The sequence below is a fragment of the Ambystoma mexicanum genome, chromosome 11 (genome assembly GCF_040938575.1).
Source record: "Ambystoma mexicanum isolate Mex_15411 chromosome 11, UKY_AmexF1_1, whole genome shotgun sequence".
Taxonomy (NCBI): domain Eukaryota; kingdom Metazoa; phylum Chordata; class Amphibia; order Caudata; family Ambystomatidae; genus Ambystoma; species Ambystoma mexicanum.
In genome coordinates this window covers 735,198,988-735,226,538 of record NC_090934.1, presented here as the reverse complement: position 1 = coordinate 735,226,538, position 27,551 = coordinate 735,198,988, and the positions used below count along the sequence as shown (strand labels likewise).

The 27,551-nt window shown below is 41.2% G+C and overlaps 1 protein-coding gene and 1 long non-coding RNA gene across 6 annotated transcripts in view; one reads left to right on the top strand and one right to left on the bottom strand.

Annotated features, from left to right (window-relative positions):
* TEAD1 (TEA domain transcription factor 1) overlaps positions 1-27,551 on the top strand; it is a 791,559-nt gene that overhangs the window by 9,494 nt on the left and 754,514 nt on the right. The gene's annotated exons all lie outside the window — the stretch shown is intronic.
* Positions 1-27,551, bottom strand: part of LOC138503702 (uncharacterized) — a 153,196-nt gene that overhangs the window by 1,223 nt on the left and 124,422 nt on the right. The gene's annotated exons all lie outside the window — the stretch shown is intronic.

Sequence of the window (27,551 nt, the reverse complement as noted above, 5' to 3'; positions counted from 1 at the left end):
ATTAGGTGAACTAGGACCTATAAATCCCAGATGACTTGGAAAGCATCATCAAAAAGGTCATGGAAAGAACAGGACTCGCAGAACACTTCCAAGAGAGAGAGAGAGGTTCCCTGAAGCACTAGATTGTGGAAATGACCCCCAGTCCTGTCAGCAGAGGTGGAAGGGGCAGAAGAAGTCTTGGGAAGTCAACTACCAGCTAAAGGACGGATGGGAACCAAACATGAGATGTCCAAAATGGGGCAAAAGGTGTTAAAGGCACTTGTTGCCTGCACACCTGTTCTAGAATTGTTACTATCATATAGAAGGAAGGAAATGCATAACCCTTTAACTGGGTCCAGTCCTAGAGAAATGCATCCACTGTCAGAGGGCATCGAGACCCAGATGCCAGCTGAAGAAGTAAGTAATCTGACAGTTGAGGTGATGAGAGACGAATAGATCTGTTTCCAGTGGTCCCTAGAAGGTCTGAAGAAGGGTGAACATGCTATTGACCAGCTTTCAATTTCTCCTGCCTTGAAGGTACCTTGAACTCTAGCCCATGCCTGGGTTTTACAATCCTGTAAAGTAGCCTGCTTGAAACATTCTATATCGGTCTAAACCCAAACGCCAAAATCATCTACATTTTTGGATCTTGTTCCCCCAAGTGATTGATGTATCATACCACAGGCATGTTGTCCATACCAAGATGCACAAAACATTTGTTGTTTACCAGCCTCTTCACAGCACAGTAGCCCCCTAAGAGTTCTAGACAGTTTATATGAACTAATATGTCCTCCGAAGACCATTTTCCTCCTGTGGAGACAATCTCTATCTTGCACCCCAACCTAGCATAGTTGCATCTGATTCTAGTACCATGTCGAGAGAGGGACCGAATCGCACCCTCCTGTTCCAAGATTCTATAGTTTTGATCCACCACACCAACTCTTCTTTGGTATCTCAAGACAGTTGGACCAACTGGTAATATGAGACACCATTGCAGTGGGGCCTGGCTTTGGGTCACTGAAGAGCCCTGAAATGTAGGGGGGCTGGAAGGAATGACTGAATCCGGGTAGAAAGCTTTCCTACATCAAGGAGTCAGAGAGAGAAGACATTCTTATGTAAAATGATACAGATCGTGTGACAAATTCTCTTCATTCTTATTTTCGTCAGCATGTGATTATAATGCACATAATCTATATCAAAGCCCAGACGTTTCTATCATTTAATAGCATAGAGAACTGACTTTATTGTGTTTATTACAAACCCCAGGTCTTGGAGCAGAGACATAGTCAACCTGAAATGCGACAGCAGCATTCTCTGCCATTGGGAGCATGTTCTGCAGATACATTATTATCCTTATTCCCTTTGGTGTGGGTTAGACTTTCACTGGTCACCACTGCTTGATAATGCACCACAGACTGAGGAGAGGCTGAAAGGGAGGGAGGAGAACTGCCACCTGTGATCCTGTCAAAGGAACTTTAGATGCTCTTGATGGCAAAATGAATCGGAACCACCTAGTAGCCATCTTTTAAATCCACTTTGACCATCCCCTGAAGGGGAGTGTATATTAAAATATAATTGCGTTGACTTTGAACTGATGCTACAACTCAAAAGCATTCAAGTTTCTATAAAAAAACAGTCAGTAATTTTCATCCTTTTTCGAAACCAGACATATTGAACTGAGAAATGGGCTGCACAGTGCGTTGCCAGAAGTGCCAGCCATTTCCTTCTGAGGTCCTGAACCATTCAATCTATGACCAGCTGTTTCTCTGTGTCGAAACACCCAGGACTAAGGAGAACCAACTGACAAGATGGGGTAAAACTCTGTGTGGTATCCCGATACTGTTTGGATCTGAGGTGAGAGTTAACCAATGCTGGAAGAAGAAGGCCACCAAAACCTTCCAGGGGAAATATTCAAATGTAATGTCACTGCAGGTAGAGGGACACAAACACTCAGATCGTCTTCCAGGTTTTCCCCTCCATTGTCCTCGAATCTCGGGGAAGATGTCTGCTAGTCCTCCTCTGCAGGAGAAGGATTCCACAAAAGTGCCTCTGATTCCAGTCTGGAACTGGAGAGAGAAACGCTGGCAATGGCAGCCAGAAGAGTGGATTCTGCCTCTTCCATAAATGGGAAAAACACTAGCAGCAAATACCCTCCTCAAGTTTATATGCTCCTTGTCCAAAGCAGTAAATGTCTGAACATATGATGACCGATCCTTTACAAAGGTGTCCCACATGCACAAGGGAAACACCCTAGACTTAGTATTTATAACACCTGCATTGACCCTATCCCACTCAACTGGTGTTACCACACCCAGGCCTCTAGATAAGGTTCGTACCAGGCCTTTCAATGCATGAAGATCTTGTAAATATGACAGCTTTATTGTTTTCCTGTGTACATTTACACACACTTTTCGAGCAGAGGGCAGTGCAACGGTCAGGTTACTTGACAGAAACCAGAACACTTCTTTTGATTTGTATCTACATTGATGTAATTGCAAACCGTGGACAAAAACCTCTGAAACAGAATGTATTTCTCGGAAGCCTTTCAAAAAAAGAAACTGCACAGTGTGATAAAAGGAATGGTTTCTTTCCATTCAGCTTCTGCTGTGTTGTGTGTAGATGCTCATCGAGCAAACAGAAGCACTGTGCATATTTTATTTTCCTAGCATTTAAGATTGTATAAGTAATAAGATGGAAAACTAAGGTACAATTGAGAATTAATCTTTTGTCACAAATTTTGCTTTTTCCCCAGTGAAAGCAAACCATTATTGCACCATTGTATTTTTCAGAGTTGCTGTGCTGTGTCCATAATCATGCAGAGGCAGATCATTTTTACACTTATTACTTAAGTTACAGTCTAATTATAAAAACAGTGTGTAGATTGATGAATATGCACGGTCTGGTTTACATCCATTTAACCTTGCAGTCAATGGGGTACATTACTATAAATGGTCAGTGGCAGCAGAGTCTTTGCTCAAGGGTGAGTGATTGTCATTACACCAATCACAGGTGTTATAGCCTCTCAAATCTTCAAGACTACAATTAAAACGTCCAAAACCGGACTCTCCGTGAAGTGAGTCATTCCCCAGGCTAATTTGAGACTGGGGCTAAACGCCAGGAGAAGGGAGGCATTCTCCTGGCCCACCGAGAGACTATTGTTTAGAACCTTGTGGCCTGGGGAAGGGAGTCACTCGCCCCAGGCTATCAGAGACTGAATGCCAGGAGCAGGAAGACTCTCCTGGCCGATTAACTAAATATTGTTTGGAACTTTGTGACCTGGGGAGGGGAGACATTCCCCCAGGCTTTCTGAGACTGAACGCCAGGAGAAACGAGGCATTCTCCTGGCCCACCAAGAAAACATTGTGTGGAACTTCATAACCCATTCTCCTGGGACCAGAACAGTACTTCTTTATTCCTTAATTTATATTGTAAGGGACAGAAGTATGTTTTTTTTTACACAGGACATTGGACACTTTTACTTTGACAGATATCCTTAGAGTCACCATAGATCTTTAGTTGAGGCAGGGAAAGATAGGTTTTCTCATGCTTTATTATCCTATAAAAGTCTTTAGCTCCAAACATGCCACCTTTGTGTCAGAGAAGTCAATCCTATCTGACTGCGTTCAGAGGGTATCTCTGCCACTTTTCATCGATGAGGCTCTTTAACTCACCTGTGGAGTGCCACAGGGTTTACCGCTTTCCCCCACCTTATTTAACATTCCTATGCCCCTGTAGGTCTTATTGATGCGCAATATAGGATTATCAGTATATTACTGACTACGCAGACAACATCCGATTATTCTTGACATTTCACTGAGGTTTGGACAACCCAATTGCTTAAGATCACTTATGACTGGAGGACTTTCAACTTTTTTTAAAAATAATTCTTTTTATTAATTTACAACATGAAAAGCAAAAGATCGACAGTTCCCCCTCCCTTACGCTCCTTCCCCCCAGAGTCTTCCTCCAGAGCGCCAGTGAACTCTTGTGCTCCTTTCTCCTGCCTTCGGGATAGCTTCAATGGAGGTCCAACAGTTTTAGTCTTTGCGGACATCATTGCGCCCTAAAGTCTCCCTTTATAAAGGTAAGAGTCTCTCCCCATTTGGTTGCAAATGTCTCAAGCCTTTTGTTGACCGCGTAAGTGGCCCACTCCATGGCTACCAACTCCCTTATTTTCCTCAGCCAGTCCTGCTCTGTTGGGATCGTGGGGCCCTTGACTTTCAACTTTTTAAAGAACCTAGACAAAAAGTGATCCTGGTCGTGGAAGCATTTTATTCTGTATAGCTTATAAACCTCTGGCAACAGCAGTTAGGCACCCCACCAGAATCCTAGAATAGTTTATTATTTTTTATTATTGTGATGTTGGATACAGAAAGCATCCTTACACAAGAAACACAAAACCAATTGACCACATATACATAATAAAAGTAGAAAATAAATAAAAATCCCAAAAGAAAGAAAAGTCATTGAAACAAAATATAAAACAGAATGTTACAATTCACGTTTCAATATGAAAGTTAAAATCAATTATATCATCCTGTATCAAGACCAACTAATATCTAAGCTTCACAATGCCTACAAAGTTCAAAGGTTTAACAACAACAATAGTCAAGGGAGTTACTTCACCAGTAGTCATCCTGAGAAACAATTCTTTGGTATAAGAAAATACAAAATCATGTAGATATGGTCCTACCAGATCGGCTTTTTCCTTCTGCAAGGCTCCATAGGCCATTAAATGTGCTCCCTCGTCTGGATAACCTCCTCCAACTTGCACTTATCGCAAAGCCCATCCATTTCAATGGACTTGGCTCATTTTGCCCGAGTTACTCCCCTGGTGGGGAGTAGATTCAATCTGAATCTCAAAAATTGGGTGCGCCACTAGGAGTTCAGAAATATCATGAGATACAGGGACAGACCTCCCAGTGGTTTATCATAAATAGACAGAGATTTGTGCAGTTTAAGGGCCTCATTACACGGACGGCGGTAAGGGTTAACAGTCACCGTTAATGGTAATGGTGACCGTTAACCCTTACCGCCGTACTACGAGGTCCCTTTGCGGTTGGGGAATTTAACGCCTGCTTTTTGCAGGCGTTAAAACCCAACCCGCAAAGGGACCTTGGTGCTAATTACGGCACACCCGTAATTAGCACCTTCCCCATTCCCATTATGCCCTATGGGGCAAAAATGGGAATGGGGAAGGGCAATAGTGGAAGGGGGAATTACCGCCCCACCAACCTTGGAGTAGGGCGGTAATTCCCCTTTCCGCCAAGGCGGTGCCGGTAATTTACCGGCATGTCCACCGCCTACCGTGTAATGAGGCCCTAAGTCTCCTAACTCTGTCAATTGTCTGGCGCCAGTCATTCTCAAACAATCTTTTTTTGACTGACCAGCGACCACAGATTTGTTTGCAGCAGTTTGTTCACAATCTTTCAGAATATGTTCTGCACATTCTTGAGATTTCCTCATAGGACCACTAATCCCCCACATCATCACATCAGAGACGTCAGCATACAAAGACTGCACCTAACACGTTCAGGAACTTGGGTATTCAGATAGATACAGATCTCTCAACGATGAACTCACATATTACTGCGGTCGTTAGTTAATGCTTCTTCAAGTTAAACATGAGAAAACATTTGTTTCTTTTTCCGACCTTCCCACATAGAGTAGAAGCCATAATCTCCATGAAGTTGTCACACCTAGACTTCACAAATAGTGTCTTCCTTCCTCTTCCTAGGTGTCAGATTATGCCATAGCATGTTTAGAACTTGGCAGGCCGTCTTTTGTTACATTGGCTTCCGATAGCACAACAATTTATATTGTCACTTAAAGCCCATGAAGCCATCTACAATAGGCGTCCCATATTTTCTTTCGTACTGATTCTATCTTTGAACACCAACTTTACGGTAGTCTGGCACTACTCATCTTGCCATCTATAGGACTAATGTAGACAGATCAGGAGACCAAGCATAAATCTGGAATAAACGGCCTCCTCTCTGAAGAAAAGTGGGGGGCTACGAATCTTTCAAAAACAGCTCTAAACGTATTTCCGAATTAAGGCTTTTCTACCCTCATGCCAGCTTCAGCCCAGAATGCTGCATTGGCGTTGAAAGTAGCAGGCTCTAGAAGAACGAAACTAATATAACATGAACCTGTTTTCTTCTAATGTTTTAAAATGGTCCCCCTGGCAAGATCATTTTGGCATTTCATCCTCGAGACTGGCTCTGTGCTACATATCTCAATGATGCATATTTTCAGTGGCAATTTGTTTACCAATCTGATATCCATGGAGAAAATATTTTGTTTAAAGTCATTACCCCTTGTGGAACAGTGGAACAAAAAATGCTAAGGCTCACCTGACAATACACATTAATTTATATTTTTCCCTGAAATTAGTTCTTCTAGATGAGCTATCTTTAACAAGAGAGCAGCGTACAATACCACAACGCTGGAAGAAATCTTCTACTGAGGACTGACAAAGGCTATAATTACCTTTTCTAAGGGCTATTAAGGGCTATTGCTCTGCTGTACCTCAGGAGACTATGCGTTTACATGTCACTCGGAAATCTCAGGAATACCTTCTCTGAGCAACTGTGTCTGCATAATTGGGCATCAACAGTGAAGTGCAGCTGCGGGACAGTTGCCCTTCTAGGTTACAGACATCAAGGTTTGCAGTTCTGGATTGCCCTACTCACTTAGGGTGAAATCCAAATGTACTCAGAATTAGCAGACAATGTGAGAAATCCTCAAGGTACAATAAACTAGTGCTCACGTTGTTTATTTTCTGGGCTGTAGTCCTCCCAAGAGCACACCAATCAAGTCATCTTAAGTGGGTTACAACCCATAGAACAAATAATGTTTGTTTTGGATCGTTTTCAGCAGAGCATTTCTCACAATGTTGGCTAATTATGTGCCCCAAGGCGAGGTGAAGTGGAACAGTAATACTTTGTGATTTATGTAGTGCTTCATCAAAAGTGCTTCACATGTAGCATTTTATAAACAACTAGTATTACCCAATCAACATTGATGCTCATTTACCGAATTCGGGAGGATGACATTCTGAGTTGGCTTTGCCAGGATTTGAACCTGCAAACCATACACAGATGTCAGCAATGAGCATTTAGCTAACTGTGCTATCTTACAGTTTGTAAGTCAATGTTATTAAAAGAGCTACGTTTAGAAGGTCCTGCAGTGGGTCATGTGGTCTGAATTTATTGGGCCATTGAAGCTGTGGACTGAGAATATGTTTCTGGCTGGAGTAAAGAAATGGTATTTCAAAGTCATGAATGTTGGCCCTGGATTATTGAAGTTCAGATGTGTAGTGCAGAGAGTCTTGTCTGGATGCTTTAGTGACTGGTAACAAGTGAAGGGTGGAAAAAGACAGTGACATATTGTTAATATTCTTTTTATACCTTGAAAGTGAGCTGCAAAGTATTTGATTCTACCTGCTGATTAGGAAGGCAGGGGGACCAGACACGCACCATTGACTTTCTGGTGTGTCATAATGACATGGTGATGCTAAGAATCCATCTTTCAGACGTATCCGTGACTGTACCCAACTTTCATATTAACCAGGAAATCTTCCTCGACACATTTGTTCCAACAATGTCTGTGGAATCCCGGCCGAGGGATTCCCGGCCGGGTAACGTCCCGGTGAGAGCCAATCACAATGTGTTTTACATTCTGTTTGACTCTTGCCGGGTAGTAATATTATTTCTGCCTGATCTGAAGAGAAATTTTAAGGTGAAAGCGCATCTTTAATTTGCATTTCTACTCCCTAAAACTCAGTTTACTCCCAACTTCATAAAATGTGAAGTAACATGCTCCTACTTTAAAAAACGTATCTGAAGCCCTGCTCTTACTTCTACTCCTAGTGGTCTCCTTAGAGTTAACCATATGGAAGCCCCTAGAATGGAAAGGGAGCTGTCGATATACGTAACATACAGGAACGATATTCCTTCCTAATGTCTACACAAAGAGAATAACATTGAAACATTTTGTAGATCACAATTAAAGACACCAAACTCATATTAAAGCAAACATATGTTCAATTATGTAAAATAATTTAACAGGAATTTCATCAATTTAAACAAGTTAAGCAAGCCTTCTATAGAAAATGTTAATATCAAATCAAACTTAAAGAACTTAGCTCACCAGTAAGAACTGACATATTAGAAAATAAACATAAACAATAAATTAATGCACATGATAAACCTCTAACCCATAACTAACTAGCGAACAAAGACAAAAGACATTTATGTGTGAATAAATATAAACAGGGGAAACATGTAGGGCCTGATTCACAGAGAATTTTTCAATGGGGTTGCACAATTGTAAAACACCATTGTGATTCAGACCCATAGTGTGTACCCATTCACACAACTCAGTCATGTATAGCAACCATCTAATGTACAATTCAGATGTTTCAAATGTTTCGGCTTATCTAAAAAATTAAAGGATTTCTTCATCAGGTCCACAGATGGCTGTGGCATTGCCTGAAGATCTAAGATAAAGATTCCTGCAGCATGGACATTAACATTTTATATCTGTGTGTAGTTAGCATAATCCTAAATTACGGTGTGGATAATATGCTAAATATTCCCGATTTGTTGAGCTTGTACGTTGAAGACCTTTACATAAAGGACATGGTCATTTCATTGTCAGCGAGACCTTGTCTCACATACTGCGAAAAAAAACTCTGACTTGCATTAGCTCCCATGGCGTATTATGAGATAACAATCACTGTGTCTCCCAGCTTGTTGAACAAAGGTACAGTAACGCGCAGTACTCATCTGTGTCACACAAAGATAATAGGCCTGTGCACATTCAGTTCCAGCCACTTAACATGATCTATTATCTCCAACCAACTCGGGTATTTACTGCTGCCTAATGTCGCATAGACAAGAAATATCACATCCGTGTATGTCATGCAAGGGGTTCAGTGGGATTCTCTTCTCCTTGGTAGTCACAAAAATATGGTATACGTTTTTCGCACATTCAATTGCTTCTTATTAGGCCGAATTCGCAAACTGCCAGAAACTCAGAAGGACAATTGTAAAAATTCTGTTTTTAGAATTGATGGCTATTCAGGTGATTCAGAGTTTATCCAAATAATTTCACCCAGCATTATTGGTGAGCTTACTGGTGACAGATATAAGACATCTGTTGGGTTGGTCTGGCACAATACGTCCTGTGTGTAACAATAAATTGTGCTGTGGCTCTCTTACTTATGTGGCCATGTTCTGTCTATCATCAATGTCTATGCTTGCCTGCCAACTGGTAGTACAACCACTTTCCCGCTTAATCAAATAAGTATGTTCCCAATTCACCTTAAGATCTCTACTCTGCCACCAGGGAAATAAGTACGCCTGCAACTTACATTAATGCCAACAGTTTGGCATGAGATGCTTGGAAGGCTCTGGGCACCTACATAGAGAGGCACACCTGAGACACCAAGTAGGAACTCGGGCCTGGCTAATCTAGCTCAATGGTTGAACATGTCCCAGGAGGATAGCTCAGCGGCAGCATGCTCAACTTGGAAACAAGACGACACGGAGCAACACAGGTTCGATCCCTGGGTCCGCACTTAGAAACCTCTGGGTATTAAGCGTGTTATAAATAACCTATCATATCATATCACCGTGTAGCCTTCAGCTCACAGTTACTATCTCGGTAGGGCTGACTCAGCATTTGCCTTCAGGTCAAAAAACTGAATAGGATTCTGTCTGAAAATAAATGTACTATTATTAAGTTTCAAGAGTCAGTTCAGTTTGTCATGTATGCTCTATAGGTAGTCGATATTCACGTAGTAAACTTCTTTAGTGCCTCTTCGGTCACTGATTAAAGACCTCTTTCAGTAAATTGCTAGAATGCTTAAGCTTCCTTTATCTCATGGCACAAACAGAATGAGATGAGACTAGGCCAGATGTTTTGAAACTTTTATCCTTGATTATTATGCCGTCAAAACTTTCTTGGTGCTTGATTTCCTTTGAGGAGGGGCTGGGCCTCGCTTTTGATATCCAGATTCCCTGCTGACGACTGGAGCATGGTGGCTACCCTCCCCGTTATTCTTGCAATTGGTAAATAAAATCAAGAAAACAATATTTTCAATGTGAAGCTCAGGACAAAGAACAACCCTGTGCAGAAAAATGAATTGAAATGCGAGTAAAAGCAAAATATGCTCCTAACTCTCTCACGCATCTAGATAAAAAAGATCAGTGTGAGGAAATAGATTTTAGCCGGATGCTGAATATTGAGATTAATGTGGAGGGTTCTTCAAGGAAGCTGCCACTTCAAGCATGCACCAGCAGGAAGCACAGGCTTTCCATGAGTCCAACGTAAACAGGGGAACTTAGCTATTGCAGAGGCACAAAGGAAAGTACAGTCCTTCTTGCTTGGGAAACACGCTGAAACCCTCACTGTTAGTAGAAACAGAACAAAATCTGATTGTTAAGAGGGAAAATAGAGCGATTTCCGATTCAGATGCGCTGCAGAATTGCGTATTAAGAGGGAGAACATATTCTGACCAGCAGAACATTTCTCTTGTTCTTTCTCTTCTGCTGGCAGTGCTAGCAAGATGTCCCATCAGTGTGCATATGCCAGAATGTAATCTCTTATATGATCGCCAGCTCTTGTAGAGGAACATTCAGGTAATGATGTATACCCCTCTCTCTCCAGGAAACCCCCAATCCCTTCTCTTTTCACAAATGCTGTGCTTATTTTGTTATGTTATGTTATGTTATGTTATTGTGACTTGTACCGCAAAACACTGCCATTTTTTATGGTTTGCAGGCTCTCAGGCGGAGTAGAAAAATAAGGGGGTTGGAGTGGTTAGTTGGTAAGGTCCAGAGGGACAAACACTCTGATGTGCTGTTGGTAGCTTCAGTTCGGAAAACACGGTCACTCTGTGCTTGTATAGTTTTAGTTGATTGACATTGTGTGATGTTTTGTGTGCATGTTGTGGCGAGTTGGTAGAGTGCTTGTAGTTTGGGGGAATTTGTGGTGAAGGTTGAGGTTGGATGGTGGGTATGCAGAGTGTTAGAGAGTTATTAGCAGGGTTAGTCAGGGGTTGTCTGAGTTGTTTTTGCAGTTCAGTTTATTTTGTTCCTTTTTAGCGTCAGATATTTCTTTGGGTGGTCCACTTTTGTAGTGTTTTCTCACGAAGCAGTGGTGGGGTTTCTCTCTCTGGTAATTTCTGCAGCTTGGTGTGTTACATAGATTTCTGAATTGTAGCTGATCTTCTGATGTTTGTATTTCCTTCAGGAGTGAGTTCCATAGTTTCACTGCTATGCAGGAGAATGCTGATTTCCCAAATTTCTTTTTGGAAATTCTTTTGGTTTGAGGCGGATGTCATTGCTAGATTTTAGTGTTTGACTTGGTTTGTAGATGGTGTTTTATCCTGTATGAATTCCGGCTACCATGACCGTGGATCGCTCTGTGTGTTAATCAGAGAGTTTTGAAGAAGATTCATTTTTTGACTGGTAGCCATTGCAGTGCTCTTAGTGCTGGAGTGATGTGTTCTTTCCTAGTGCATCTAAAGAGTAGTCTTGCATCTGTGTTCTGGATTTGTTGTTGCTTCCTCATGTTGTATTCTGACATCCAGAGGTAGATGCTGTTGGCATAGTGTGTTCTTGACATGACGAGATAGGTGACGATGAGTGTTCTGTGTGTGAAAGAAAGGTACGGAAGTAAATTCCTGATCGTGTGTAGGTGGAAGAAGCATTTCTTTACTACTGCATTGACTTTTGGTTCTAGTGTTAGTTCGTTATCCATTAGGATTCCATGGTTTTTGAACACTTTGGATGGATATGGGGGGTTTCCTAGCTCGGTGGGCCATGGAATGTGATTGTAGTTCAGCGGGTCGCTGGGTGCGATCATGATTTCAGTTTTGTCCGGGTTGAGTTTAAGGCTGTTGGTGCTCATTCACCACTTTAGTTCAGTGAGGCAGTTGGTGAGTGTTGAGCTTTGTTCTTCGCTGGTGTTGATTTTATAGATGATTTTTGAGTGTCATCTGTGTAGTTATAGCAGGCAAGACCATTTTATTTAATGAGGTTTATCAGGGGGTCATGTAGATATCAAAGAGTAACAGGGATAGTGATGAGCCCTATCGGACTCCGTATGTTGTTTTCTGCAGTGCTGACTTGAATGGGGCTGTCCAGGTTGTTTCTGTTCTTTTTGTCAAGAAGGACTTTAGCCAGAGAAGAGCTGTGTTGCCAATTCCAATATCTTCTAGTCTTTTGATGAGCTTATCGTGGTTGACTGTGTCGAAGGCAGCTGAAACATTAGTAGTACTAGTGCTGAGTTGGCGTCAGAATCTGTGTTGGTCTTTAGATCATCCCATATAGATAGTAGTGCACTTTCCATTCCTCTAATGGGTCTGAAGCCTACTTGTGCCTGAAGAGCCGCTTGTTTTGTGAAGAGGTTGCAGTAATATTCTGCCCATGTTCTTTGGGTGAGGATGATCTTGTAGACGTTAGGTGGACATTGGTCTGCTGTAAAGCCTGCTCTGTTGCTTTTGCTCATCAGGCTGTTGAATGTATCTGATGAGATTGGTGGGAGGTGGTTTAGTCTAGTCAGTGGTTCCGGTGTTGGCTGGTTCAGGTGGTCAGTGCTGCTTTTTTGCCTTGCTTTCTATGATTTTCTGGATGCTGGTGATTTTATTTTCGAAGAGATCTGCAAGAGATCTCACAGTTTATGCATAGGGGTCGGTGTGTTGTTGCACGTGGAAGGGTTTCTTATAATTTCGTTTATGATGTTGAACATTTGGGTGTTGCTTGATTTTATGATCTGTTCGTTTTAGTATGCTTTTTTGCTTTGAGTATTTCGTATTTGTATAATCTAATCTGTTTTTGGTCTGTGGTTTTTGTGCTCTGGTTGTAGTTTCTCCTACAATATTTTTCTATTTTCTGGTTGGGTTGGGGTTTTCAGTGCTTTGAGATGTGGCATGAACCACCTTGCCATTGTTTACTTTAGTGAGAGGGCAAAAGGTTCTTTGGTGCAATGTCATCTAATGTTTTCGTGATACATTTTTGGATTGTGTCTGTTCTTTCATCTATGTGGCTGAGTCTAGGATGGTGATATGGTGATTGCTGGTTTTGCGGCTTCCACTTTCGCATTTCGATCCACATTGTTAATGGCTCTTCAGTTTCTTTTCAGAATTGGAGAGTTTTTAGGGAGGTTGCCAGGTATCCTTGTTGGCATTGGATCATGAACGGTATAATGAGGTGGTTGCTCCAGAGGTTATGCATCGGAGTTGCAGTTGTGACCAGAATTTTGCTGCAGAAGATTGCACCTAGTATGTCCTGCAGTTTGTGTGTTACTCTTTTCACCACTTGTTGTAGATGAATTGCCTCTAGTTGATTAGTTAGTGTTTTAGGTGAGTTTATGTTCTCTTCTTCAAACCAGATGTTGAAGTCTCCAAGTATGATCAGGTGATCATGTTTAATGGCCATGTTGGTGATGGCATCCATGAAGGTGTCTAAGAAGGTTAAGTCATAGGTCAGTGGCCTGTAGACGAGTAGAAACGTTAGGTTGGTTTGGGGGTCTAAAGTTAGGTGTAGGATGAGTGTTTCACAGTTTGGATGTTTAACAGTGGTGCTGTTTTTGTTTTTAGCTGGTTCTTGTATACATCTGTGAGTCCTCTTCTTTTTCCTTTTCTGTTGGCATGCTTGAGCTTGAAGCTTTTGGTAGGCAGTCGTAGATTGTTACTTTTTAGTTTTGAGGTAGTCAAATCAAGTTTCTGAGAGGAATAGCATGTCTATCCCTCCATCGCATAGCATGTCGTATATTTCTGCTTTGTGCTTGGATATTGATCTAGCGTTCACTAGGTTGCAGTGTATCTTTCTGTTTCTTGTGGTCTGTCTGGTCTTTGGAAGTGTATTTCAGTGGTTTATTTATTTATTTATTTATTTTTCGCTTGTTAGGCACTCAGCAAGCACATTCTGTTTCAAAGCGCCAACAGGGAAGGGACATGAGGATGAGATACATACAATAAAAATACCAAAATTCATAACAAATATTAAATTGTGTTGTTGTTCATCATTTTTTCCACCGATTGCTTTTCCCGATTTGTTGACGCTGTTTCTTCGTTGAGTAGTTCAGCCAGGTTTTTTATTAGATTGGTTTCTTCTTCGTAGTCATCTTCCTGCTGACGCTGATGGTGCCTTTTGTCGTGCCAATTTTCTTTGATGATTGGGGTGTTGGTGTTGTTTCTTTCTGGTTTGATTCTTTGTGTTTCCCATCTTTCCCCTACGTTTCTGTTTATTCTGCTAATGTACTTATGGTTCTTGAGGATAGATTGTTGTTTGATTGTGTGGTAGTTTGACAGGTAGGGTGTCATGTAGAGAGACTTTAGTTTTGTTCTGATGAGTATACCTGTTTTCGTTGAGCATGTGGGTCTGTTATCTCTTGGTATGCGTCATATCCCAGGTGTGGAGTTCTGAGCTTGCTCCATTTCATTCATTCTCTTTTGGTTGTTCCTTGTGCGTCGGTCTTTCCTGGTGCAGAGCATTTTGTGATTGGGTCTGTTCTAAGAGTGGGTCTGTCCCAGCGGGCTAGAGGGGTGAGGACTATCACAGGGTCAGGCTTTTTTCTGGGTTGGCCCTTGGTTGCAGTAATTGTATCAGGCTGTATCGGCTCACAGTGGTGAGGGCCTCCATGTGGTGGTCTGTGGTGGCCTGTGGTTGTATCATTCCTTATGATGTCATGCTTAGCTGTATATCCTCGTGGGTGCCCGCCGTTTTGTAGTTGTATTTGTATCGGGTTCACAGTTGCAACAGCCTCCCTGCGATTTCCTTTGGTTTGATCATCTCCTGTGTGGACCTGAGGTTTTGTTGTAGTGGTTATATTGGGTTTACAGTTGCGAAAGCCTCCCTGTGATGCCCTTCGGTTTGATTCACTGTTGTGTGGACATGCGGTTTTGTTGTTGTAGTTGTATCAGGTTCACAGTTGCGAAAGCCTCTTTCTGATGCCCTTTAGTTTGATGTTCTCTTGGGGGGTCAGGTATAGTTGTTTTCCTATGTGGGATCTTGTTCTTGAATTGGGTTCAATAATGGTGAAAACCTCCCTGTGGTGACTTGTGGTGTCCTGTGGTTAGTTCTTCCTGTGTGGAGTTCTGTTTGGCTGTCTATCCTTGTGGGGTTCCGTGGCTTTTATATGGTTCACAGAGGAGGTGACCTCCTTGTGATGACCTGTGGTTTTGTAGTTGTATCGGGTTCACAATGGTGAAAGCCTCCCTGTGGTGGCCCTTTATGGTCAGTTGTTGCCCTTGAGGGGTCCTGTATACTTCTCTCCCTTTGTGGGTCCTTGTAGTTTTGTATTTGTGTAGTGTTCAGCAGTGGTGATAGCCTCCCTGTGGTGTTCTGTGTTTAGTTCATATGAAGTCAGCAGTAACTATACTCACGTACTTCTCCTGGACTCAACAGTCGCTATAATCTGAGAGTTCTCGTAGATTCAACAATGGCGTCTCCTATATTGAAAGGGGATATACTCAGAGTTCTCCTAGATTCGGCAGTGATTATGTGGCTATACTCTGATAGTTTTTCTAGATTCACAGTGGTTATATTGTAAATGTCACATGTATTCAACAGAAGCTATACTCAGCAATTTCTCCTAGATTCAACAGTGGCTATAATCTGAAAGTTCTCCTAGATTCAACAGTGGCTATACTCTTGAGAGTTCCACTAGTTCAACAATGGCTATATTCTGAGAGTTCACCTAGATTCAACAGTGGGTTTACCATGATAGTTATTCTAGATTCAACAGTGGTTATATTGTAAATGTCACATGTATTCAACAGTGGCTATACTCTGAGACTTCTCTTAGATTTAACAGTGGTTATACTCTAAAAGTGCTCTAAGATTCAACAATGGCTGTACTCTGAGACTTCTCCTAGATTCAACAATGGCTACATTCTGAAAGTTCACCTAGATTTAACAGTGGCTACTCTCTGATATTATGTAGCGACTGGTGATGTTGAAAAAGTTTCATAATTCATTCTTGGTGTCACCGCATGGAGCTCTCCCACTCTCCCGATAACTCCACCTATTCAGGTGCATTAGGGTGTGTGACTGTGAAGTTGAGATGGTTCAAAACACTCACATTGAACATCCCACACCTTATTGTTGATGTGAGTGGTTGTGATAAATCAGCACAGCAGTATAAGGGATGCAGTCTGAAAAGATGCTGTGGCTGAAAAATATGGTACTTCAGAAATACTGATGTTTTCAAAAGTCCTCTTTCATTCTCCTTTGGTAAGTCTGGGCTGTTGACCCCTACAATAGTACACTTTTGTGATATCCACAATGAAAAACATAATTCTTGGCCATTCTGAAAATCGCCGTAGATTGTACTATTTGGTGGGTTAATACACCCATAGATATTCCCCACTGCTGTGAATTAAGCCTTTGGGAGTTTCGTACAAGTTGGCGGTCACGTTTTTTACAATTATTTTAGAATGCTTTGGAGATAGGTATCATATGCATTTCTCAACCAATGCTTTTAGACCGCCTAAAAGTGAGGCCCCAGTTTTCCGACCACATTAGTGCATTTTTGGTGTCGATAGTCAGCAGTTCAGCAAGGTGTGCTTCTGGGTAGATGATGCAGGGTGAGAAAGGCTAGTGGCAGCATAAGGAGCCAGCAGGAAGAGGGGGTGTGGATGTGCGAAAGAAATAGGGTAGGGATGGGGCCACAGTGCATTTCACCATGGGGGACGGGGCGGATGGGGAAATAGGAGTGGGGAATTGAGTGTATGCGGGTAACCCCTTTCAGAAAAAAGGAACCATTGTGGGGATGGTCACACAAAAGGTAATCTGCATATACAGGACTTACCAATAGTAGACTACAAACATGGTCAGTGAAACCATTAACATTCTGGATATAGATATGCAAGGTCAGGGCTACCCTTTACCAGAATTACCTCTTCACATGTGCCAGAATGGTGTAAAGAATGTGCTGCTAATATGTGATAGTTAATAGACTATTGTGTATGTACTTGTTGTATCAGGTTTTCATTTCTCCCTGTCCTTATGATGAGTGACAGTGTGCAATATCAGAGTGTGTGTGAGGTCATATGTAGAATAAAAGTGGATATAGAATGCTCCTACCTCTGGTGTTGCACTAATGACCGTTGGACAGTGTTACCTGGGTTGGTCATTTTCCTATGCATACTTTACTTGCTAATTAAGATGTAACTGAATACAAGTGACTTCTCAGAAGACTTCCTTGCAGCTGAAGATATCATACTTTATAACACTGGTGATGAGGATGGTATGTGGTGTAGGATTTATCATGTATTTGTATTTATTTGAAGAAAAGGGATGTTCATTTCGACCAGACGTTGCTTACAATAACACATACACAGATAGCAGAGGCATTCTCCTGAAGGGTGCCTGAGCAATAATACAAAGAGGAGAACAAGTACTGAGCCACTTTACAAGAGTACAAAAAGTGGGACATAGACCAGGGGCAAACCAAACAGAAATATATCTATATATTTAAAACAAAGTCATGTTTGTTTGTGGGTTTGTGTGTGGCGTTCTTGGGGATGTAACTCCTCATGAACGGTGAGGTCTGGTGCCATGAATTCTGCATGGAATATTCTTTATTTCATTGCCGAATTAATGCAACTATTTCTGGATCGATAGCTCATCCCGTTCCCCAGAGAGTTAATCCTTTTGGTTTTTCGGCATTACATTTTGTGGTATTACAGTGCCATCTAGAGGTAATTAGTAGAAAGTGCTCATCATTGCACAGAGAAGCTGAAACATGATCAGCACCTGATTAATTTCTATCACAAAATGTTTTAAAGGACCGGTACTTCACCCTCATGACATCAAATGGAATTTTGCTACAATTTATAGATGGCATAGTTGAATCAGTCGATTTGAATCAGGTTCTATGTTTAACAAAAATACTTCTTTCTTCTGTATTCTCTCCTATCATTGATGCTTTCATCCCACAAATATAATTTTAAAGAAATGCCACGAAAAAAGAGCAGTATTTAATCCCACCCTAATCAAAACAAAACATTGAAAGCTGAAACGTGATCAACATTCTGAAGAAGGAAGATCTCAAGAACATGACGCTGATAGAATGTAACATTCTTTCAGACAGAACAATGAAAGTGCTCAAGAACCTGAAGCAATACTTAATAATCAGAGAATTTGTGCTGCTAAAAAAACAAAGGAACACAACTGCTGGAGAATCTGAAACACAACTTGCTGTTAAGAGAATTAGTGCTGCTAAACAATGAAGCAATGAAACTGCTGAAGAAACTGAAGTGAGACTTGAAATCCCAGGCAAAGCCGAGTAGTTTAGCCAATATATATATATATATATATATATATATATATATATATATATATATATGAAACATGTGTCTTATAAAAGTAACATTAGTCTAAGGTGGAAAGTGCCTCAAACTAAAGGGGAGTACTACATACAAAATTACATTTTGTATGTAGTACCCATTACAAACAAACATTATTAAAGGTCTCTGGAGGCAGTAGCGGGGTCAGGTAAGGTGGATGTGAGCAGGGTGAGCTTCCTCTTTAGCAAGTAAGTGATATTTAAGCTGAGCTTTTAAATGATCCACAGTTGGGCTGTCTTAGATTGTGATGGTTAGCAGGTTCCAGTGGAGCGGTTGAGTAGGGAGAAAGAGTGGAAGTGAGAGAAGGCACATGGGCATGGGGCAGTGAGGTTGAGTGGAGATGAGGAGCAGAGGAAATGAGATGAGAGTAAATGCAGACAGGTATTGAGCAATACCATTGATAGCTTTGCACACTGAGAGAAGGAACTTGAAAAGGGATGTGAAGCAGGATGGCAAGAGGCTTATTAGTCCCTTTGGAGCAGAATGGTAATCAGGCCTAAGGAAAGTAGAGCATTGGGAGTCTTCCCCTGGGACAAACAGGATGGTGTGAATACTGCAACTAGAATGAGAACATGCCATAGCCTCAAGTGTCCACCAAGTAGGAGTGCAATGCTTACCAGAACTCTAACTGGTTCAGAGGTATTGTTCCTGTGCTGCTTATAAAAATGTTTATTTCCACAGATGGCTCAGTAGTATAAGTGCTTTGGTAAGTTAGTTGGAAGCACAGTGCTTAGCCTGTATGGGTTGGGAGGAACCCGAGGGCGTCCTCACTTATTTTCACCCTGGATCCTCCTCTCAAGTGGCCAAGGAAAGGCCATTGATTTTGGATCCTGACTCTGAGGCTGTATATGCGAGGCAGAATCACCTGGGTGCAGGGAACTTGGGGAGTGGGGAGAGGACGGCCTTAGGTGAGACATGGTAACCCCCATTCCCTTTTCAGAACAAACCCTCTTTACCTCAAGCCTTTGTGGGCTACTCTCAGCCCTTTCTCTCTTCTTCCCCACAAACCGTCCCTCATAAATACCACCTCAAAACTGGAATGAGGAGGAGACACCAAATGCAAACTTCCTTTATTAAGGCAAACATCCCCAAACACCATTTTCATACTGGTACGAAGAGGAGGAGTCTGGAGTCAATGCAGACTACATGTGACTTGCTTCAAGATGAGCAGACTAGTTCTAATGATCCCAAGTCTCAGCACGGGATATTTAAAGAGCTTAATGGAGACCAGCTGAGTAGCAGGAGGGGAAGGCGGGGCAGGCAAAGCAACTTCCTTGACCGGAGCAGAGAGAGAGCACCATGGTACGACAATCGCTGGAGAACCAAGACCGGGTGCAGAGTGAAGGCAGCGGAAGGCAAGGCTGTTGGAAGGCAGAGGTCTGGGTTGAACTGCGAGGAAGAGGCAGTCACCAGCTGGGGGACTCATGCCGGGAAGCTGAACCCGCTGGCAGCAAGTCGACTGTGGGAGCGAAGCCACAGAACGCCATTGCATGGCGACATGGCAAGAGGATGGTTTCAATGAGTGGGGAATGTAAGAAAGGCATTTGTGAATGCCAAAACCAGCACTTTTGAACACTTAACAAACTGAAAGTTATTGCAAGCAGTTATGAATGCCGAAACGAGCATTTTTGAATACTGAACGAACTGAAAGACATTAAAAGCACTTTTGAATGCCACCCAGAGCAAATGAAAGTTGTGAGCACTCGTGAGTGGAGTGAAAGAAAGGTGATATATGTGGCAGATACCAGGGAATGTATTATTTGAGGCCCAAGCAGGGGCAAACGTCAAGAGAATACCAAGAAATGTATGAGATGAGAAACCAAGTATTAGGCAAAGCAAACAGAGACCAAGGAATTGCAAGTTAAGAGGAAACCTGTATTGGCAAGAGCCAGAGGAATACAGAAAAGATGTAGCGAAGTGCACGGTGGCCCAGAAAGCCACGGAACAGTGTTAGAAGAATGTGACTGATGAAAGAACCAAGCTTCACTGTCAAAGGAAGGCAGTGGCCAATTGTTGATGGAAAGCATTCAAGAAGGGGTATCGGTTGCGTGAGCTATAATGGGTGGACCGTGTGGTCCGACAACTGCACCTAGACCAAGTGCCCCCCTGTATGGAGAAGCTAAGGAAAGTATCCATAAAGATATTTGTGTTTTGCAACATCCGTTTATGTGATTTGAACATTAAGAAACAGAACTATCTATGTAAGACAGTGAAAAGTACTGATGTCAAAAATTGTGTGTTGTTTTGTTGAAAGCTGGAAGATGTGAATTCTTGGGGAAGGAAACCCTTGTTGTTGTTTTGTTGAAAGCTGAAAGATTTAAACTCTTGGGGCGGTGAATCCCTTTATTTTGTGATCTTGTTTTGAGCTTGGGGAATGGGAAGCTGCTTATAAACCAAGAGCTGGAAGATGCTCAGAACTTTATTTCAGACACTATTTATTTTAATGCTGACATCCCTACACATTGTATTCAGTTAGTTGTGAGGACACGTATAGAATTTGGACATTCTGACACAGACTATCCTTAGTTTTCTTTAGGTTGGGAAATCCCATTTTAGAATAGAGCAAGTTAGGCCTTACTCCACCCTATCTTTTAAAGTTAATAAAAAATGTGTTAACAAAGTCAAACCTCTTGTCTGCTTATTCATGATACCTTCACAGGGTGTAAAATGTATTCTGTAAGTTGTATAAGCATACCTGAGATTTGTCTATTCACAGTTCTCTCTCTCCCACAGATGGACTCACTAACCTATATTAAAGGACTGCTACTTTTCCATTATACTGTGCAGTTGTGGGATTCTGATAGGTGCCATATCTGTGAGCTTGAGCCTATTGATGAATCGAACAGATGATTGATACTGGTAGATATACTAGACAGGTCGTAGAAATATATGTAGTGATGAGGCAGGTTTTGACATGTCCCTAACTTCTTGTCATTCTATGTTATTCATTTCATAATGCAGGTATGTTAATTCAATCAGCTGCAAGCAAACTGCAATTACTGAATTGTTATGGCTAACTCATTACATAAAGTATAAGGTGTAAGAATTTTACTACCGATTGAATTCCTGAAACATGGTGTGGTGTAAGTGATGGTAGGACAAATCAGACGTCGGAGTGTGCGTGTGAGTTTTAGGGCACCAGGGATCCTGCAAAAGCTTTGCACTGAAGTTTTGGCATTTTGTAAAGTTGTATGCCAATTAAGGGTGTGTGACAATAAACAGGTGCCCTGACATAGCCATGCTTGTTTCAGCACTGTTTAGTGGTGTATGCCAATTAGGCGCGTATTACAAGGGATGTGTGAAGTGTTATGAAGTACTTGCAGTTGTTTCTGCATTACATAATGGTTTATTCCAGTTAAGTAGAAATTTCAGGTGACATGTTACAAGGCACCCAAGGTTGTTTAAGTGGATGAAGAGTACTAGTTATCTCATCATCCTTTAACGTGAACAGCTGAGTTGGTTATCTCAGAAATAATGAAGTGGATTAGACCATTCTGGTGAGGATGTGATTGAAGTCCTATTTGTCAACCTTCCGCCAATGGGGATGGGTTTGCCCTCTGCTTTGTGTTTGAAAGAGATGGTTGTTTGATGTCTACTCTTGTGGTTGACTGTGGAAGGTGGGCCTGAATGTCTTAGTGGACTCTTCTTTCTTGTAGTGAGTTGAGGGCATTTGGATTATGACAATCTACTTGCTACTGGTTAGCTAAATGGTTGGTTTTGGTCTACCTTGCTCCTATTCACTGACTTTGCCTTCTTCCCCCTGGGTACACCACATCAATGTCTTGTATGTGATGTTTGTTCATTTGGTATTGAAAGGAGGTGAGTTGTACCTGGTATTCTCTTCTCCTTGCCTGAACGGTGCATGCAGGGTGCGATGTTAAAGGGTGTGTGAGGTCGTGTGTAGAATGTGAGTGAATGTAGAATGTCCCTGCCCCTGGTTTTCCACCAGTGACCGCTGGACAGTGTTACCTGGGTAAAGGGTACCAGTGGGTCCTTCTTCTATATGTACTTTTGTTAACATGATGTAACTGAATGAAAGTAACTGATCAGAAGACTTACCTGTGGCTCAAAATATTGTACTTTATAACAATATTTTTAGTGGATGATAATTGCGTGGGATTATTATAACTAATTGATTGAAGAGTACATCATATATTAAATTGATAATCATTAAAGTTAATACATTGACTTTTTTGGGCTGGACTATTTAGACTTCTCACATTTCTGATGGAGTTTTCTCTTCTGTATGTTGCTTTCTGGTACCACTTGATCCCTCTCTTTCAGAATTCCATCCATCACTAGCACCATGACCCTAATTGCTTGTTCTTTGGTGAGTCGGACTGATTGTCAGCTCGAAAACCTATAATTCTCAGCTCCTGGCACTACGTACTGTATAGTTTTAAACTTTGCTTCGGTTCAAATGTAGTAAAATTACTGTGCAACCTTGTTGCCATTGACCAAAGAAGGAATTAAGAAAAGGGATTTTCTCTGTGGCTGTGACCACACAGCACTCCTTGCTTTCCAGAAAGCCAAGCAGGCCAAATCTTGTTTGTGGGAGACTTCAGTATTGGACAGTATATCTTACAAAGCAGCATTCCGTAACACCCTTTCTTGACACCCTTTCTTGACCCAAACTCAGCAATTTACGATTAAATGTTAGACTGAACAAAAATTGAAGATTGGTGAAAGTTCTTAATGTGTTACGGGCTTATGAAATAGAAGGGAAAGGCATAAGATCACAGAGAATAGAACAGCTGTCTCTGTTCAGCAGTTCAATTGCACCTTTAACATTATTAAAGTTCATCTATGTTGTATTGTGGTATACGTGCAAAGTCATTCGATTTTAACTAGTGTTATGGAGACGTATGAATAGACAACAGAGTACAGGTCATGGGATAAAGGGCATGGGTGCAGGACCTGAGGTAATCTCACGAGTATTAGTTGGTGTCAGTTTGGAACAAAATCTCGAATGACATTGTCTATAAGACCTACATTAGGTACAGTCCGAGATGGGTCAGGGAGCAGAAATGGGCACAGAGTTAGCCAAGACAAGACAAGGGGCCTATGTATTCAGACTCGCCTGTCATAGGGAAAAATAAAACAGCGAGAAAACATTTGGCTCTAAAGGGGGTTGCACTATTACACATTGATTTACCTAAGCACCATGGAGATGCAAGTTGTTTCTTAATCCACTTTTTGACTCTTTTGTTGTTTAGGGAAAGTCATGATAGAAACAGCTGGACATATGTCCTCCTGTACATCTTTGGTATAGTGAGTGGTGACATTAGCTGAATATTGGAGTGAATATCTGGACCTCAGGTTGCAGGTAGTTGCCATTTGCCCATGGTCTTGCACATTTCAGTTGCAGGATTCCACACCATTGAGCATCAAGCCTCTGGACCGCGGGTCTCATTGGTGTGTCCTGATGTCCTTGGGATGGGATCGAGTTGTACAATGTAATGTTGGGCTTGGCAAGGGCTGGACAGTTATTAACAAGTGACAGAATGTCATGTTCTTGTAACTTTGGGATGTATGGTTTAAGGTTTCTAAGTTACATATGGGATTATTTGCTGATCATTGTAGCCAATAGTTTGGGGGGGGTGGTAAGGAAAAACCCTTTGGAAGAAGGATTGGGTCAATGTAGGCAACCAAACATTGTGTCACCAACTGTCCACAGCTACACCCAAAAGCCCTGCAGCCCTTAGCCTTCTCTCCTACTTCCACTCTCTATAGCAGAGGTCTTCACTCTGGGGCTTTCCAAATGATGTGTGCATTTCAGCAGGATAAATAGTTAACCATCAAGGACATATTGCCTTGCCAGTAACATGCTCAATAAACCTTTGAAGCAGATGGTTATTACAATATATCAATTTGATTTGAACAAATATGTGCCTTAAAAACGCCTGAACAATAGCAATAAATGTGTAGCATTTGGCTTGTGAGAGCTGTCGTTATGAAGTCGTTGTAAAGTCAATTTAGTATGTTTTGCATATAATGCAAATGTTTTTGTGATTATAAGACACATGACGAAAGAAAATACATGAGCAGTATTGGTTGTGATCTTATTAACGTAGACAATATTAACTAGTTTGCTATAAATAGATATAACTGAAACTCTAAAGAAATTCATTCACATACATCCCTTGCACCTTTTTCTCATTAAGGCGATGGATGAGGAATCTCTGGCATGAGGTATCTCCCGCTTCCTCTCTGCGGCTCATGCAATTTCAACCTTAATCCCAAAAAAAGAAACAGCAATGAGAGTCCACGTGGCTTCATTATAAATCTGCAATGTGCAAGGCAGCTTGGCCTCTCACATTTTCCATTGTAAATGCTATCAAGACTGCCAAGCACTAGAGAAATCATAGTAGGAACCTACCAACATATGCAGCCCTTAATATCCACAGATCAGTTCATGTAGCCGTGATCTCACAACTGCAGCAATTAATGGAGTAACATACCTCTCTAGACCAATTCCAATCCGGTTTTTGACAGCTATCTGGCACAGCGTGTGCTCTTGCTCTGCTTAGCACAACATACTGTGCTGAAGGTGATGCGCTGCAGGCTCTCTGACCATGCTGAGCCTAACTGGGATCATTGAGTTTTTGTCAGGAACGGCAAGACATTAAAAGTAACTTAAACACTATTGTTCCCTGGAATATATGTTCATAAAATCATTTGTACGGGCATCAGAAATGCAATCTTCTCTTCTAGCTGTGAAAGTTGCATGTTTCCTTCCTTCCTCTCTTTCTCTTCCCGCTTATCGAACCCCTTCCAACTCCCTTGTTCAACTTTCTCCAACTTTGTACTCTGAAGGGGCTACTTTAGGTATGAAACTCAATACAAAATGCCGATAAAAACAATACTTCCCAGCCCTTTTCACAGTCTTTGACACTCACAATAGTTGAATTCTGTATACTAGGTTCTATGTTGAATTGCGTAAATAAAATACTGATTCCCAAAACAAGGTTTTTTTAAAATCAGATTTTACACAGTTTATGTAAGAAAATGTAGGGGCGACCCACACGTCTCACTCATCATCCCTTCACTTTAACTTATACTCTGACCCGATAAGCTCTCTATTTTCTCCCAAAACTGTGTGAACATTCGGTTAAAAACATCTTTTTTTGTGACTTGTTTTTTTGTTGCTTGTTTTTTTGTCACTTGTTATTTTGTACTGATACCGTATACTACCACATCAAAAATAAGTTACTTTTTAAAATGAAAATTACGTTGAGGGGCGCACTCAAATTCAATATGTTTTAACTAGATAGACTAGTCCTCTCAGATATTGTACTAATATTTCTGGTACGTCTAGGTGTATTCCGTTGGCTATAACGGAACAATCAATTTAACAACCTATCAAAATGTCCAGTGATTTTATGGGATCCCCAGACACACTCTTTGGGGAGCCACATACTTCCTTCCAAATTCAAAATATAAAGATTCAATCATTCAAAACTCAATGATACATTTTGATCATGTAGAATCAAATACACCTTATAATATCTCAAATTAATGCCATTTTATAACATTATAGATTCATCACTATCTATCACATTTTTCACATATCTCCTATAATAGAAATCATATATTGCAGTTTCATGATAATTGAATTTCTTCCATAAATCTCAGCAGATCACCAAGTATATTATTGGTGGAACTTTATGTTGGTATATAAAAAAATATCCAAAACTTCTCAACATGTTTCGGACAAACAGTCCTTCTTCTGGAGATCTTCTGATCTGTCGTCCTATGGTTATTAACAATAAACTGTTATATTAACTCTTTGTTAAGTCCTCATTTCCTTTTAAGTATTGATCATTAGTTCTTATAAAAAAAAACTGATACCTTGTTTCCCTTGTTCACCTTTTTTGCGACCATCAACAACAATTGATGATGTAAAAAGAGCAATTTAATCCATATCACTTCTTGTTCAAGTCCCCACCGCCCTACATTGTGTTATAAAATCCAATTACTAAAAAGGATCTTCTCACCTATTATCTTCCTTATTGATGCAAAGTCTACTGTATTGGCCTTCACTGGACCTGTACTTCCTCTCCTGTACAATCTATATTTAGGACATCTTACCATTAGTGTTCCGAATCTTCCTTAATTATATACAGTATTCACACCTCAACTAGTCCAAATCTGCTTACCTTATACCTAGTAATCTCAGATCGTCATTCGCAAAAGTCAAGTGCTCACACTGGGTACCATTGCATATTTTCAGCGGGATAAATAGCCACAAATCAAAGTACTCTCCCATTGCATCTTGCATGATGTCTCCCATTACAAGTTAGGTTCTCATACTTTCGAAATATCTTTGTTTCCTATTTACCTCATAGCCTTCCCAAGGAGATCATCACATTTCCTGAAATCCCCATCCAGTGTAAAGTCTTGGTTTGATACCCAATATGTTCATGTACTATTTACGTCCTTGGCCAGCTAGGTCCATTTTAATTGTTAAGTCTTATTGTAACTTGTAGTCATCCCAGATATAATCGATTATCATCCTTGATCGTTAGAATAAAGTTCATCCATTATTCATTATATTGCACTTCTAGGAGCTCTATTCTGATTCGTCTTTTAAAATGACCCTAAAATGATACAATGGGAGTGAATAGGGTAGTTTTAAGGCTGGGAAGCATGTGGCCAGGGTACAAGAGGAGGATTGGTGACGGTTTGGGTTGTAGGGATAGTGTAGATGTTTTTTTTTTCCTGAATGTTACAGAGAGTTCTAGATCTAGAAAAAAGTCCTTTAAAAATATAAAATAATAAGAGCACAGTAAATGCTAGTTGGGGGAAGAGGAGTATTTTAATTTAGAGACCAATCCCCTTTTTTATCATAAACCTATCACGCTTATAAAATGCATTATGATAGCTTGTTCATGATGCTTTTATGGCAATATGGCTAGTGGGCCTAAAGGACACTTTCACGGACAACTTAATGAAACGGTGGCACCAATAACAATGCTCCATCCGTCCCTCAAGGTACATATAAACGCACCATTTTGGTGGACATCTGCCGCAGGCATGGCTTCCCACACACACCACCAGAATGCATTGACGACCTACGACAAATTTGTTCTAGCTGGGCACGTAACGCTTTTGTCTCCTTACACCAAATTAAGTCTCAACACCTCTGCCATCAGAATACAGAGATTACCTATGACATAATTTGGTACAGTTGGCCACATAAAGA